The following is a 15695-nucleotide window of genomic DNA, read 5'->3' as shown; positions in this document are numbered from 1 at the left end:
AGAAAGGAAAATCGGGGCTCAGAGAGGTCACGTACTAATAAGTAACTGAGCCAGGAGTCAAACCTGGACTGTCTGGCCCTCAGGCATGTGTCCCACCCACCACTTAAGACAAGCCACCTTTGTCAAATCAGTGTTCTTAGCTTTGATCTTATAGTGCCCTGGCCCAGCTCTCCAGAGAAGGAAAGGAGGGTGGCAGTGCAGGGCAGGAAACAGGCAAAGTGAGGACCCAGAAGAACTGTGCTTGGCCAACCCAGGCAAGACACTGGGCCTAGTTGGGTCTTAGTGTTTGTGTTCCTAAGCAAAATGCTTGCCTACCTGGGCTCACACACTTATTGTAAAGACAAATTTTGTGCAAGAGTTAACTAAGATATAAACTCAGCATACATCAAATATTATATCTTCCCAAAGTTAAAATTCCCAAAGATCTGGACTTCAATGGAAAGGTTGCTAAAATAAATCACAAACCTTGCAATCTTCTCTAATTTATTTTTAATTTTCTTGATTTATTGAAATATAATTCACATACAATGTTATATAGTTTCAGGTGTACAATATAGTAATTCAGTAATTCTATACATTACTCAGTGCTCATCATGGAAAGTGTACTCTTAATCCCCCTTATCTATTTCATCTGCCCCGCCCCCTCCTCTCTGGCAACCTGTTTTCTGTATTTAAGAGTCTGGTTTTTGTTTGTCTCCCCCATCCCCCACCTTTATTTGTTCATTTGCTTTATTTCTTACATTCCCATGTGAGTTCAGTCATATGGTATTTGGTTTTCTCTTTCTGGCTTATTTCACTTGGCATTATACCTTCTGGGTCTATCCATGTTGCTGCAAATGGCAAGATCTCATTCTTCTTCATGGCTGAGTAATATTCCACTATATATATGCCATATCTTCTTTTTCCATTCATGTATCAGTGGACACTTAGTCTGCTTCCGTATCTTGGCTCTTGTAAATAATGCTGCAATAAAATAGGGGTACATGTACCTTTTTGAATTAGTGTTTTCATTTTCTTTAGATACTATACCCAGTAGTATAATTACTAGAATGTATGATATTTCTATTTATAGTTTTTTGAGAAACTTCTCTTCTGTTTCCCAGTGGAAACACCAGTTTGCATTCTCACCAAAAGTGCCTGAGGGTTACATTTCTCCAGATCCTCACCAGCAGTTGTTTTTTCTTGTCTTTTTGATATTAGCCATTTCGACAAGTGTAAGGTAATATCTCATTGTGGTTTTGATATGTATTTCCCTGATGATGAATGATGTTAAACATCTTTTCACGTGTTTTTTGGGCATCTTTATGTCTTCTTGGGGAAAAAAAAAAATCTATTTAGTTCCTCTACCTGTTTCTTAATTCGATTGTTTTGGGGTTTTTGGGTGTTGAGTTGTAAAGTTATTTATGTATTTTAAATATGAATCCCTTATTGGATATATAATTTGCAAATACCCTCTCCCATTTAGTAGGTTGTCTTGTCTTGATGACTCAGTTTCAAGTTGTATACAGGGAATTATTGCCCCCAATTCTTTTGTCTAACCCTGCTTTTCTCACTTACCAGCCTTCAAGAGGATAAGCATAAGACAGCAGAATTAGGGAGTCTCAATTCTTGTCTACCTGCTATCTTTCTTTGTCAATATCCCTGCTTTAAAATTGCTATCTCTAACCTACTGTGGGGAGGGAAATGAAATCAACATTGTTAGAATCATGTCTAAAACAAGAAAGTAAACGTTTCTCTATACTTTTTTTTTAAAGGTACAAATATTTTACAATTTTAAAAGTGAGAAGAGATAGAAAAATACCCCAAAATATTTAAGGTAGTCAATTCTGAGGGATAGTATTCTTCTATCCCTCTAAAGAGTAAAAGAAATTTTTCTACTTTTTATTTAAAACTTGTTCCCAAATTTGTCTGAGATTTATTTTATGACAGAAAAAGGACACTGATATGTAAGAAGGAAGCCAAGCTAAGTAATTCTCTAATGAGGCACAAAACCTTTTTCCCATATTGAGGAGCTACTATTATTTTATATATAGGTTTATGTGTACTATGTGTATGGAATCTATGCTGTGTATACACATGCATACAATATATAATGTAATATCCACAGGGAATCAAACACTGGCTGAACTTCTTATTAATGTATAAATGGTTGAGACATGACTTAGGAACCACTGCAAATAAAGGAGGGAAGAACAGAAGTTTGTGGGGAGTAGGGGAGTAGGGGTGGGGAGCCATTTGAAGTGAACAGGAAAATCAGAAACAACTGTCAGCGTCGGGAGGAAAATGGAGATCCCAAGACAAAGTGTACCCCGCTGCACATGACTGGCAGGCCAGCGGCACTGTTCGTCAGACAGGGTCTTGTGTTCTCTGTGCCTGTGGAGATTACTAGCCATGTTCCCACACCGGGGCCATTTTGCAATAGAGGAAATAGAAGCCTGGGTCTGTTGGGAGGCTGCCCCTTTCCTTCCACGACGAGGACAGGTTAGTTCATGTCCGAGATATTCTTGCTTCCCAGCCTGCTGAGGACGGTGGCCTGTCACCAGGATCTGCTTCTTTGGTGTAAGTGTCTGCTCTGCGCTGATCACTGTCAACAGAAGCAGCTGACTTTCAGTTAATAGAAGTGGATGCATTTCTTTAACACACACAGAAGTAAAAGATAGATTTATGTCTTTTGCACACACATAGGGACAGCTTAATTGAATGGGGCTGAAGAGGGAGGGGGTCCCACCAAGACCCATCTGGCCCAGCTCCTGTTTAGCCCGGATCACTTCTGACCCGTGACAGTGTTGCTAATTGTGAGCACTACTACCAAACTCCATAGGATGTGGGGTGATTATGCTGTTCACGAAAGAATTCCCAACAGGGTTCTGTTTTGAATTTGATGACATATAATGAGAAATCTCTGTGGCAGATGACAACATTCTTCTTCCAGTCAATGGAATACTTGCTCAGAGTCATCCCCAAAACCGTTAGGCACTGATGAGAGAGATTTATAGCCTCTGGAAGGACGAAGCACAGATATTTTTCAGCTGGGAAGTGTGGCAAAACTATCTCCTTTGAGGGCCTCTGGGAGGATATTTATTTAAATGAAATGTGAGTAGACAGAGGAATTTACCAGGACACTTTCCACTCAGATCTAAAAGTCAAATTGCCCAAAGGCAAATCTCATTCAGCCATTTCTCGGAGGGTTTCATTCCTGCCCTTCAATCATTCATTCATAAAAATGACCCAGCAGATACTCATGGAATATTATTCTGAGTAAGGTGTAGGGCTTGGCTGTGATACACTGCAATGATGAATCAGAAGGGCAGTCTTCTGTTAGAGGACTCTGCATGTCTAAAAGAAAGCTGATGCAAAATTAGAAATCCTTAATTGAAGTTCAAGCATTCCCCTGTGCTAGGTATGTGACTTTGAGCAAATCATTTCTCTTTCAACCTCAAAGTCCTTAAAATGTGAATAAGAACGCTGGCCTTTCAAAGTACATAGAACTGCTCTCAGTAAAATGAGGTACACAGAATCTGACTGTAAACTGCTACATAAAGGCAAGGGACTATTTATATTAAGACACTATGCAGGAAGGGAGATTTAAAGCACACCAAAAGCCAGTTCTATTTTAATAGAGGTACAAATTTATTAGTTCAAAATATCTTTTGAGCCCTAATATGGCCCAGATGACGTGCTCAAATGATAAAGGAGTTTAGAAGAGGGAGAATTATCTGCTTGTTTTTCAAATGTTCCCCACTAGCATTACTCCCCACATCTTACAGTAATCCTACAGTTACCAGTGTTGTTCTCATCCTTTCCAACTCGTATAAAATTCATCATGCACAGTCTCATTTCATTTCATTACAAGGATCTGCCATTGTTCCTAAAAAAGAGTCTTACACAGGTTGTAATCTCAGGGTCATGAGGACAAGCATGGAGTCTGGGGATTCTCTCTCTCTCTCCCTCTGCCTCTCCCCCTAACCCCGTTGTGTGTGCTCTCTCTCTCTCTCTCTCAAATAAATAAATCTTTAAAAAAAAAAAATCTTACCCCAGCTACTCCCTGCCTCTACCCCATATTTTTCTTGCCTGAAGACAGGAAGGTGAGAGGACGTGCACTGAACCACCTGGACTCTGCCTCGTCCAAGCTGGTTGACCCCAGGAAAGTTACAAGGCATTTGTGGGCCTCTGGGATCTACCCTGTGCAGGGGGGTAAATTATGCAGCTTTGTAGTGTCCTTGTGTGGTGAGAGCAATTTGTGGGAAGCTTCTGACTTGTTGGCCCTGCTCAGCAATCTTAGCTATCGGTGCTGTAACGAAAACCATTTTAATCCTCCTTTCCTCCATGCTTGGAATGACTCAGGTTTTGATAGATTTCATTCAGTCAAATCAGAGATACTTTTTTTTTTTTCATTTATTGATTTGGGAGAAGAAATATAAGCAAATTTTTTTTTCAGTAGAGAGGTGCTTAGATGGCTCAGTCAGTTAAGCATCCAACTCTTGATTTTGTCGCAGGTCATAATCACAAGGACGTGAGATGGAGCCCCACGTTGGGCTCCATGATCATTTATTTGGCCAGTCGGCTTGACATTCTCTCGCTTTCTCTATGCCCTTCCCCTCCCTCTTGTGTGAGCATGTGCATGCATGCATGTGCTCTCTCTCAAATAAATAAATCATAACCCAAAATTTTTTTTTCAGTAGCCTTCAAGCCAATTATTCAAGAGATACAGACATGATAAGATGAACTGTTGTGAGGAGAACTTGGTGCTTCTTTTACAATCGAAGAGCTAGAGTCCTCTTTGCTTTATGACCTATTTTTAGCATCAGTTTCTCAACCATTTCCCATATGGCTTTGTTTATATTTCTTCTACCAAAGGCAGGGGACATCACTTGATTAGTTTGGCCTCTCTAGTTTCAACAATTGCGTTTCCAATTATAGTTGACCTTTGAACACTTGGAGGAATTGGAGCACCCCTGCCACACCCCACATCGTTGAAAATCCGCATGTAAATTTTGACTCCCCCAAACATAATATCCTGCTGTGGGTTTTTTGGGGGTTTTTTCTTCAAATTTTTATTTAAATTCTAGTTAGGTAACATACTGTGCATATTAGTTTCAGGGGAGTAGAATTCAGTGATTCATCACTGACATACAATACCCAGCACTCATCAAACAAGTGCCCTCCTAAATGCCCATCCCCCATCTAGCCCATCCCCCACCCACCTCCCTCCATCAGCCCTCAGTTTGTCCTCTAGCATTAAGAGACTCTTGTGATTTTTCTTTCCTCCCCACCTTCTCTCTTTTTCTCCCCATTCCCATATGTTCATCTGTTTTGTGTCTTCCAGATATGAGTGAAATCATATATTTGTCTTCTCTGACTTATTTTGCTTAGCACAATACATTCTAGCTCCATCCTGACAGAGCTAGATGGCAAGATTTCATTCTTTTTGATGGCTGAGTGATATTCCCATGCGCGTGTGCATGCGTGTATGTGTCTACACCACATCTTCTTTATCCATTCATCAGTTGATGGACATTTGGCCTACTTCCATATTCTGGCTACTATTGATAATGCTAATATCCTACTGCTGATGAAAGCCTTACTGATGTATAAATAGTTGTTTAACACACATTTTATATGTTATATTTATTATATAATGGAGTCTTATAATCAAATAAGCTAGAGAAAAAAATCAGGAAAAGGAAAAATATAGTACTGTATTTTTTTTAATTTTTTAATTTTAAAAACATTTTCTATTTTTTCAGTGTTCCAAAATTCATTGTTTATGCACCACACCCAGTGCTCCATGCAATACTGCCCTCCACAATACCCACCACCAGGCTCATCCCACCCCCGCAAAACCCTCAGTTTGTTTCTCAGAGTCCACAGTCTCTCATGGTTCATATCCCCCCTCCAATTTCCCCCAACTCACTTCTCCTCTCCTTCACCTGATGTCCTCTGTGTTATTCCTTACACTCCACAAGTAAGTGATCTTTTTTAATGTACTGTTGGATCCTATTAGCTAGGATCTTGTTGAGAATCTTGGCATCCATATTCATCAGGGATATTAGTCTGAAATTCTCCTTTTTGTGGGGTGTGTGCCTGGTTTGGGGATCAGGGTAATGCTGGCTTCCAAGAAAGAATCTGGAAGTTTTCCTTCTGTTTCTATTTTTTTGAAACTGCTTCAGGAGAACAGGTATTATTTCTTCTTTGAATGTTGGTAGAATCCCCCAGGGAATCCATCAGGTCCTGGGCTCTTGTTTTTTGGGAGGTTTTTGATCACTGCTTCAATTTCATTACTAGATATTCATCTATTCAGGTTGTCCATTTCTTCCTGTATCAGTCCTGGAAGTTTATAGGTTTCTAGGAATGTATCCATTTCTTCTAGATTGCTGAACTTATTGGCATATAGCTGATGGTAATAATTTCTGATTGTTTCTATTTCCTTGGTGTTGTCATGATCTCTCCCCTTTCTTTCATTATTTTTTTAAACATTTTAAAAAAGATTTTATTTATTTGAGAGAGAGAGAAAGCATGAGAGGGGAGAGATCAGAGGGAGAAGCAGACTCTCCATCGAGCAGGGAGCCCAAAGTGGGACTCAATCCCGGGACTCCAGGATCATGACCCAAATCGAAGGCAGTCACTTAACCAACTGAGCCACTCGAATGCCCCTCATTCATAATTTTTTAAATTTGGGTCCTCCCTCTTTTCTTTTGGATTAGTTTGGCCAGTGGTTTATCGATCTTATTAATTCTTTCAGAGAATAAGCTTCTAGTTTCATTGATGTGTTCTGCTATATCTCTAGTTTCTAACTCATTGATCTCTGCTCTAATTTTAATTATTTCCCTTCTTTTGCATGGTGTTGGATTAATTTGTCGTTGATTTTCCAGTTCTTTAAAGTATCAAGAGAGTGGGTATATTTGGGATTTTTCAAATTTTTTTTGAGTCAGGCTTGGATGGCTGTGTATTTCCCCCTTAGGACTATCTTTTTGTATCCCATAGGTTTTGGACCAATGTGTCTTCATTTTCATTGGTTTCCATGAATTAAGTTCTTCTTTGATTTCCTGATTGATCCAAACATTCTTGAGCAGGATGGTCTTTAGCTTCCAAGTGTTTCTGTTCCTCCCAAACTTTTTCTTGGGGTTGAGTTCCAGTTCCAAAGCACTGTGGCCTGAGAATATGCAGGGAATAATCTCAATATTTTGTTATCAATCGAGCCCTGATTTGTGACCCAGTCTGTGATCTATTCTAGAGAAAGTTCCATGTCCGTTCGAGAAGAATGAATATTCTGTTGCTTCAGGGTGAAATGTTCTGTATATATCTATGAGGTCCATCTGGTCCAATGTGTCATTCAAAGCTCTTGTTTCTTTTCTTTTTTTTTTTTTTAAAGATTTTATTTATTTATTTGACAGAGAGAGATCACAAGTAGGCAGAGAGGCAGGCAGAGATAGAGAGAGAGAGAGAGGGAAGCAGGCTTCCTGCGGAGCAGGGAGCCCGATGCGGGGCTCGATCCCAGGACCCTGAGATCATGACCCGAGCCGAAGGCAGCAGCCCAAACCACTGAGCCACCCAGGCGCCTCCAAAGCTCTTGTTTCTTTATCGATTTTCTGCTTAGATGATCTATTACTGAGAGTGTCATGTTAAGACCCCCTATAATTAATGTATTCATATCAGTATGATTCTTTATTTTGATCAACAGTTGGCTGTGTAGTTGGCTTGTGTAATTGTGTAGCTGGCCCCCATGTTGGAGGGCATAAATATTTACAATTGTTAGATCTTCTTGGTGGATGATGTAGAGTCCTTCTGTATCTCTGACTAGAGTCTTTAGCTTAAAATCTAATTTATCTGATATGAGAATCACTACCCCAGATTTGTTTTGAGGCCCACTGACATGAAAGATGATTCTCCATCCCTTCACTTTCAGTCTGGATGTATCTTTAGGTTCCAAATATGTCTCTTGTAGATAGTATATGGACAGGTCCTGTCGTTGTATCCAGTCTGTAACCCTGTGCTGTTTTATGGGTGCATTAAGGCTGTTCATATTGAGAGTGATTACTGAAAGATAAGTTTTTATTGACATCATGTTTCCTGAGAAGTCCTTGTTTCTATAGATTGTCTCTGTAAATTTCTGTTCTATGTCACTCTTGGGTTCTTTCTTCTTTTATATAACCCCCCTTAATATTTCTTGTAGTGCCAGCTTAGTGGTCACATACTCTTTTAAACCTTGCTGGTCTTGGAAACTCTTTATCTCTCCATCCATTTTGAATGTCAGCCTTGCTGGATAAAGTATTTTTGGCTGCATGTTCTTCTCATTTAGTACCCTGAATATGTCTTGCCAGTGCTTTCTGGCTTGTGGACAGGTCTGACGTTATTCTGATGGCCCTTCCTCCATACATAAGGAATCTCTTTGCCTAGCTGCCCTTAACACCTCCTGTCTAAAATTATGATTTGTGAATTTCACAATTAAGTGTCTGGAGGTATTTCTAGACTCTTTGATCTTGGGGGGGGGTAATACTTTCTGCCTCTAGGACACAAACACTTGTTCCATTCCCCAGACTAGGAAAATTTTCATCCAGAATTTGTTCAACTATATCTTCTGGTCTTCGCTCTTTCTCTACCGCCTCAGGAATCCCAATAATTCTGACGTTGGAACATTTCATGGAGTCATTAATTTCCCTAATTCTGTTTTCATGGCTTCTAAGCTGTTTGTTCCAGGCCTCCTCCTGATTCTTCTTTTCTATCAGTTTTTCTTCTAGATCACAAATTTGATCTTCCACCTTGGTTACCCTAGCTGTTAGAGTATTTAGATTAGATTGGATCTCATTGGTAGCATTTTTTTAGTGCTGCTAGATCAGCCCTCACTTCCACCCTTGGAGTTTCTATGTTGCTATTAATGGTCTTCTCCAACTTAGCCAGTGCCTAGATAATTGTTACCCTAAATTCCCTTTCTGGCATACTGTTTAGTCCATATCCAGTAGTTCTGATTTTTTCCTTGAATTTTTCCTCTGATGGGTTTTCCTCCTCCTAGGCATTTTGGTGAGAGGTGGTTGAGGGGATGTATAGCTAAAGATATCAACCACAATCTAGGCAAGGTGCGCCCCAGTTGTACACACATTTCTTTGTCACTTCTCCTGAGCCAACCACGTTAGGGAGTGGGGCAGGCATGGAGCTCTGAGCATGTGCCAGTGAAGAGCTGGTGCTGGTCTTTCCTTCTACTCAGAGCCTGGAGCATGCTTTCTTGGCATCACAGTAAGGAGCCATCATACAGCAGTGCCAGGTATTGCTGGGGTTAATGGAGAGCATGAAATCTGCCACAATACCTGGCTTGCTAAAATGTAACCTCATCCAGTTGTTTTAAAAGAGGTGTTAGCTGAGACTCTCCTTCACCTGGTGGGTGCACAATTGAAAATAAGATGATGGGTAAAGAGGTTCTCTGCAGTCCATCATGACAAGCTATAAAGTACAAAATGTTAATGCTTTTCCACAACCTCCTCTTAAAGTCAAGAGAAGTGCTGCCCTTAGTGATCCCAGAGAAACTGGGGAGTAATAAGATTTGGGCCAATCTTCTTCCAATCAAGAGTCAGGACCAAAGTTCAATAATTGTCCTTTGCTGCTCAGAATGGAAACTTACAAATTGGGCAGAGAACAAGAATTTGATCTGACAAGTGTAGGAGTTCCCACACAAGTTAATAGAACCTGGAATTATAGAGACACTTGAAAATAGCTTGAGAGTAAAGATTTTCTCCATGACAGTCATTTCTTAGCAATTTTGAAAATGTCCAGAAAGTGTATATCTGAAAGCCCTTCCTAATCACTTCTCTATTCAGCAGTACATGGTTTTATTTTTTTAGTAGACGTTTTATTTGCCTTTTTCTGAGGTCTTCTGTTCCACTTTAGGTCCTTGGAGAAGTAGATGCCAACCAGAACAAAACATGCAAAAGGGGAATGTTTGTAAAGGGTACAGGAGAGAGGGAGCAGGAGTGGGCAGGGAGAGACTTCAGACCCCTATGCAGGGCTAACAGCTGTGCAAGGAGAGGGAAGAGAAGAGAAAGGAGAACTGAATGGGAGAAGATTTCAGTGGCAGTGGAACTCTGATAACATCTCAGCCAGGCCAATAGGGACCCCCAGTGCAAAGACTGCCCATTATAGGAGTCCCATGTTGGGCTGGTATGGCCAGCTCTCATCTTTTTCTTGTGGTTGGCTACTGGCTAGGAGAAGCCCATAGAGAGCAAGGCCTCAGAATGAAAGCTGTGTTAGATCCAAGGTGAATAGCTGGAAGGTTCCCAGGAACTATTCTGTTTATAGGTGCTTCCCTTGAAGGGAGATCTGAATGCAGCACTTCATGGCTGCCATTTCCACAGCTTCTGCCAGAGAGATTTTGTTGTTCTGCATGTGTTTGGCAAGGAACATCTCCCTGGTTCATGTGGGCATATTTTCTAAAGGAGAAACCTGGAAAAGGTTAGTTGGATGAACTAACAGCTCCATTTCTGCATTTAGTTCATCTCCCTCCTCCACCATCCATTCTAAATTCTCTTTATTTCAGTGCCGCCTGGGCAGGTCTTTATGGTTTACCCAATGGTAGACTGTAAGCTCTTGTTGCTAAGGGATCTGAGCCCCAAGTATAACTGGGCAAAAACTCCTAAAAGTGCCTAATGGGCTCCACTGTGTTTCACATATATTCTTCTCTGCTGCCATTGTGTAAGGATAGTTCTTCCTCCTTAGCAGGAAGCAGTTACCTCTGCCAGAATGATGAATCCCCTTCTTTCCTGCTGGTCCTTGGACACCAGAAGTCCAGAGTAGCTGGGTGGAAACAGTCACTTGTCCCCTGACCAGAGGGTCCCCTCTTTGGTGACTATGATCTCAAACCCTGCAAAGCCCAGAACTGTGGTGATGGAGGTACAAAATCCCAATGTGGGTCATTGAGTGTAATGGTAAGTGGGGCAACTCTTGCTCTCACCACCTTAATGTCTAGCTGGTTCAGAACTACTGCAGTTATAGTATGACAGCAAATGGGAAAGTTAACATAGCCCTAGGGCAACATGAGATAAATATTGTTGTCTGTTTCATATAAATGCAGACTGTTTCTGATCTTCTGGGTATTTTTGACTGGAATAGAAATAATGAAGATGACAAGTCAATAGCCACATACTGTCTGCTTCTGAGACCTTATCCATCAGCTGTAGCAAAGACACAGTGTCTAAAACAACATTAATAAGAGCTGCTATTTGACTGAGATTGTGGCAGTCTGCAGGCATCCATCCACCCCCTTCTTAAAAAAAAAAAAAAAAAAAGCTTTGGATGTGATATTATTTTTATTTACTTTGGAGGCTTCCAGTTGGGACTTTCCCCACTATGCTCACTCTTACCCACAGGCCAGGAGCTCAGTTGCCATGTATGGATCCATGGACCCTTAAACCTACTATCTACTAGACTAGCCAGGTCTTCATTCACCAAGGGATTATGAAAATATTTGGGGCCTTTTGCTATATCAACTAAGACTCTGTCCAATACTTCTTGAAAGATCTCAGTATTCATCTTCCCATTGTGCAGTTGCCTAAGTAAATGGCTATAGGTTTTTTTTAAGGAAGGACCGAGGGAGTCATTATAGTACCTAATTGCCATCATGTTGCCCTTCTCCTGGAGATGTGGTCACCTCTTCAGTCATTGTATTTCATCAGAAAACTGGCTCAGGTTTATTAACTGAACAAATAATATTGACCTCTTACAGAGATGATGGCCTTCAGTCTCCTTCTCCTCTGTTCTTTTCTCCTTCTGATTGTATTAAGCAGCACTCTTGGCTTCTTTTCTATTTGGTCATGTTCAACCATCTCCACCATTCCCTGTAGTCAAGTCAAGGGCCGCCTCTCTGACACTGCCAGTCATTATGGGAATTGCAGCCCCCTAGCTTCTTGTGGTCAAGTGCTGCCACCTGGCCTCTATTACTTCCAGGCTCCATTTTTTACATTGCTATTAGTAACTCCAGCTTGGACCTGCCACTACGGAACTGCATAGCCTATTCCTGATGGCCCTGGTGAATGCTCTGTCCTTGGGGCTGTCCAATGCAATACAGTCCTCAGGTGAGTCTTCTGATGTCACATAAAATATTGATTCTGATATTTTTTCCTCAGTGAGTTTTAAAACTCCTTCCTTTACCATCTGTCAGGGAAAAGTAAAATTCTTGGGGGCATTCACCCAGATGCCTCATCCAAGCTTTCATGGTCCAAGGTTTTCCCAGCTAGGGGTCAAACCTTAGCATAACAGCCTTGTCTTGGTTGAGCATTTCAGTATCTCTAGAGCTCCAAGAACTATTAGATCCTGAGTCTTCTCTTCAACTATGATTATTATTCCACTGCAGAGATAAGAGACTCTTTGTAAGAGTCCAAAGAGGCTGCCTGGTTTTCACACTTAGTCCTGAATTGTTTGTTAATTGCCCTCAGTTTCTAATTATCCGACCCCAGTGTGTCAGTACAATTAAGTAATAACTGGCCTTGGAGTTACTGTTTTCTTCATGTATTTCAAATGCCTGATTCACTTCGTTGGCAAAGATGTTCTCTTCCATGGGGACACTTTTCCAGGTCACCATCCATTCAGGTCTTCAGCAGTTGAGGCATACTGTCTTATTCCAGGAACTGTCCATGCCCCACATGTCAGGTGGGCTAGCGTTCTCTTTGCCAGCTATGAGGTGAGTGAGCTAGGTTCCCAAACCCCATTTTGTGTACCAGATGTATAAGTTTGAGTGCTCCCAGAGTGGACACCCAGATGGAATTAGGTGTGTTAGAGATTCACTGGGGTAATGTTTGTGAAGACAGAGTGGAAGTTGGTGGGAATTGTCTTCAGAATGTGATGTTTGAAAGGAAGGAGAACTGCAGACTGCAGAGCAGATCTGAAAAGGCCCAGGCAAGGGAGCACCCCCAGAGCAAAGATTTCCCATTATAGGAGTCTTATGTCTAACAGAAATGTCATGGCTCTAGTGTCCCTGCTAGGGTCAGACTGGCTGGTGTCAAACTAGAGAGAGCATGGCCTCAGTGTAAACTCCACTGGAGATACAAACCTGTAGCATCTGGAAGATAGCTGCCAGCTACCCTCCTTGTAGCAGGTTCTCTTAAAAGGGTATCTCAGCAGTATACCTTCATTGTTGACACCTATCCTCAGAGAGATGGGAACCCAGGTTTATGGATGTAAGGCCAATGGCTAACCTCCGGTGGACAGACACTTGGAAAACTGAATTAGTTCTCCTCTGGTTATGTGGAGGAGTTAAAGCCATGGTTGAAGGCTTCCTTGGGCCATTGTTTGGCAGTACTACACGATAGTGTCTCCTGATTTCTTTGGCCCTGTCAGTATTCTAACCCCTATAGGCCAAGGTTCGGTACGTAGAATAAAATCTTTCTGTCTGCTCTCTAAGCACCTGCGGCTCAGACATCTATAGGAATGCTAGGGCCAAACCAAGTCATCTTGGAGGCTCAAGAAGGTATTTGTCCTCGGAGTTCAAGGGAGAATCCAAGCCCAGAAAAAGGTTGGCTCATTGTGATCAAATCTGACCAAACTGTCTCTTTCTAAACACCTGATCTTAGACTTCGCTTAATTTTTATGATGAACACATGATATATTCTGATAGTCCATCTTCAAAGACTTGAGGTCTAATTTGTTTAAGGAAGCAAACAAATGAAGGCTTAGAGATTGAAAGCAAGTAAATCAAGTAAATTCTCCCTAAGATGAGGCTGATGAAAGAGGCTGCCCGGGCAATTAGCTCTAAACATTGCTGTGTGGAAGGACGGGTTTTTTGGGAAGCCCATTTTGAGGGAGTTATAAATAAAACCCTCTAAAGACTAGAGCAAAAGAAAAACCACAGTCTTTGGTGAGGAGGCAGGCAAATGAGGCATGTCAAGCGCATAGCCAGGCAGGGTATTTTCAGGATATATGTGGGCTTCAGAGAGCAGGCTGGGCTCTCCTTCCAGCTCATGGGAAGACTGTGGGCAAGTTGTCTGATGCCTGTGAGCCTCCATTTCCTTATGTATGTAATGAAAGAAAATGCCTCTTATTTAGCATGTAGTTAAAGGAATTAAGAAACAACACAGAACAGCGTAGTAAGAACGAGCTCTGGGGTCAGAAATCCCAACCCTCCAAACACAGTTCATCCTTGATGAAGCTGCCAAACCCCTCTGCCTCCCAGCTGCCTCTCCTTAAGATGGAGGCCATCTTAAGGTACATAATACAGTTTGTACCATAATACAGTTTGTACTCTATGATGTCTGACTTCTTTTGTTCCACTTAATAGTTTGAGATTCATCCACTTCCTTTCAGGTTTCAGCAATTGATTTCCTTTCATTGCTGAGCACACTACACTTAGGAATGTACCATAATGTGTTTATCTATTCTCCTCTTGGTAGATCTTAGAGTCGTTTCCAGATTTTGATAATCATGACTTAAGCAGCTATGAGTATTCTTGTAGAGGCGTTCTTGTGGACATATGTTTTCATTTCTCTGAGTAAATACCTAGGAATGGATTTCTGGGTCATAGGATAAATATATGTTTAACTTGGTGAGAAAGAGCCAAACATTTTTCTGAAAGGTTGTGTCAGCAGTATACACTCTAATATTTGGCGTTAATCTTTTCCATTTTAACAACCCTAGGGAGAGAAATAGAATCTCACTATGGTTTTAATTTGCATTTCTCTCATGGCTAATAATATTAAGGATATTTTTGTGTGCATGCAGATCGTTTGCGTATCTTCTTTTATGAAGTGTCTGTTCAGCTCCTTGTTCAATCTTTATCCTGGGGTTTTTTATTATTAATACTAAGGAGTTCTTGAAATATTGTGGTTATAAATCATTTGTCAGAAAATAAATTTGCCTCAAACTGGGAGAAAGCTGAGCGGTTTTTGCTGTTGGAGAAATCCAATTTACAAATTCTTTTCTTGTGGTTACTGCTATCTCCTGTCTTTAAAAAAAAAAAAAAAAAAAAAAAATCTTTGTCTATCCTAAGCTCACGAAGATACTCTTCTTTTTTTTTAAGAGGCTTAAAAAACCTTTACCTCCGGGTGCATGATTCATCTCAAGGTAAGTCTAGTGTATGGTATAAAGCAGTATTTGGGTTCATTTTTTGCTGTATAGTTATTTCAACATTGCCTGGAGAAAAGGGTTTCCTTTCCCTGTTGATTTGCTCTAGTGTCTTTATAGAAAACCAAATGACTCTATATCTGGAATCTTACTTCTGCGCAGTTGATCTATTTGTCTATCCTTATGTCACTACCAACTGTCTAATTACTACAGCTTTAAATTTATTCTTGAAAGTAGGGAATGTAAGTTCTTCAACTTTGTTATGTTTTTCAAGGTTGTTTTCTCTATTCTAGTTCATTCTTATTTTTATCTAAACTTTCATATCTGCTTGACAATTTCCACACACACACACACACACACACACACAAAATGCTGGGATTTTAACTGGAATTACAATGAATCTTTTTTCCCTTCTTACTGTGTTTAAAAATATTTGTCTATTCCAATTTAATTACTTACAGTGCTATATTAGTTTCAGGTGTACAATATAGTGATTCAGCTATTATCTACATTACACAGTGCTCATCAGGATAAGTTCACTCTTAAACCCCTTCTCGTATTTTACCCATCCTCCCACCAATTTATTTTCTATATTCAAATCTTCTTTTCTTTGTTCATTTGTTTCTTAAATTCCACATATGAGTGAAATCTTATGG

At 40.6% G+C, this 15695-nt stretch overlaps 1 long non-coding RNA gene across 1 annotated transcript in view; it reads right to left on the bottom strand.

Annotated features, from left to right (window-relative positions):
• Window positions 1-494: 494 nt before the first annotated feature.
• The window catches only part of LOC132027942 (uncharacterized), a 178513-nt gene continuing 163312 nt past the window's right edge, over window positions 495-15695 (bottom strand). Inside the window, exon 4 of the long non-coding RNA XR_009407265.1 lies at window positions 495-963. This is a non-coding gene — a long non-coding RNA (uncharacterized LOC132027942). The remainder of the gene's footprint in view (window positions 964-15695) is intronic.

Source organism: Mustela nigripes, chromosome 12 (genome assembly GCF_022355385.1).
Source record: "Mustela nigripes isolate SB6536 chromosome 12, MUSNIG.SB6536, whole genome shotgun sequence".
NCBI lineage: Eukaryota > Metazoa > Chordata > Mammalia > Carnivora > Mustelidae > Mustela > Mustela nigripes.
This window is presented reverse-complemented; position numbering and strand designations above follow the sequence as displayed.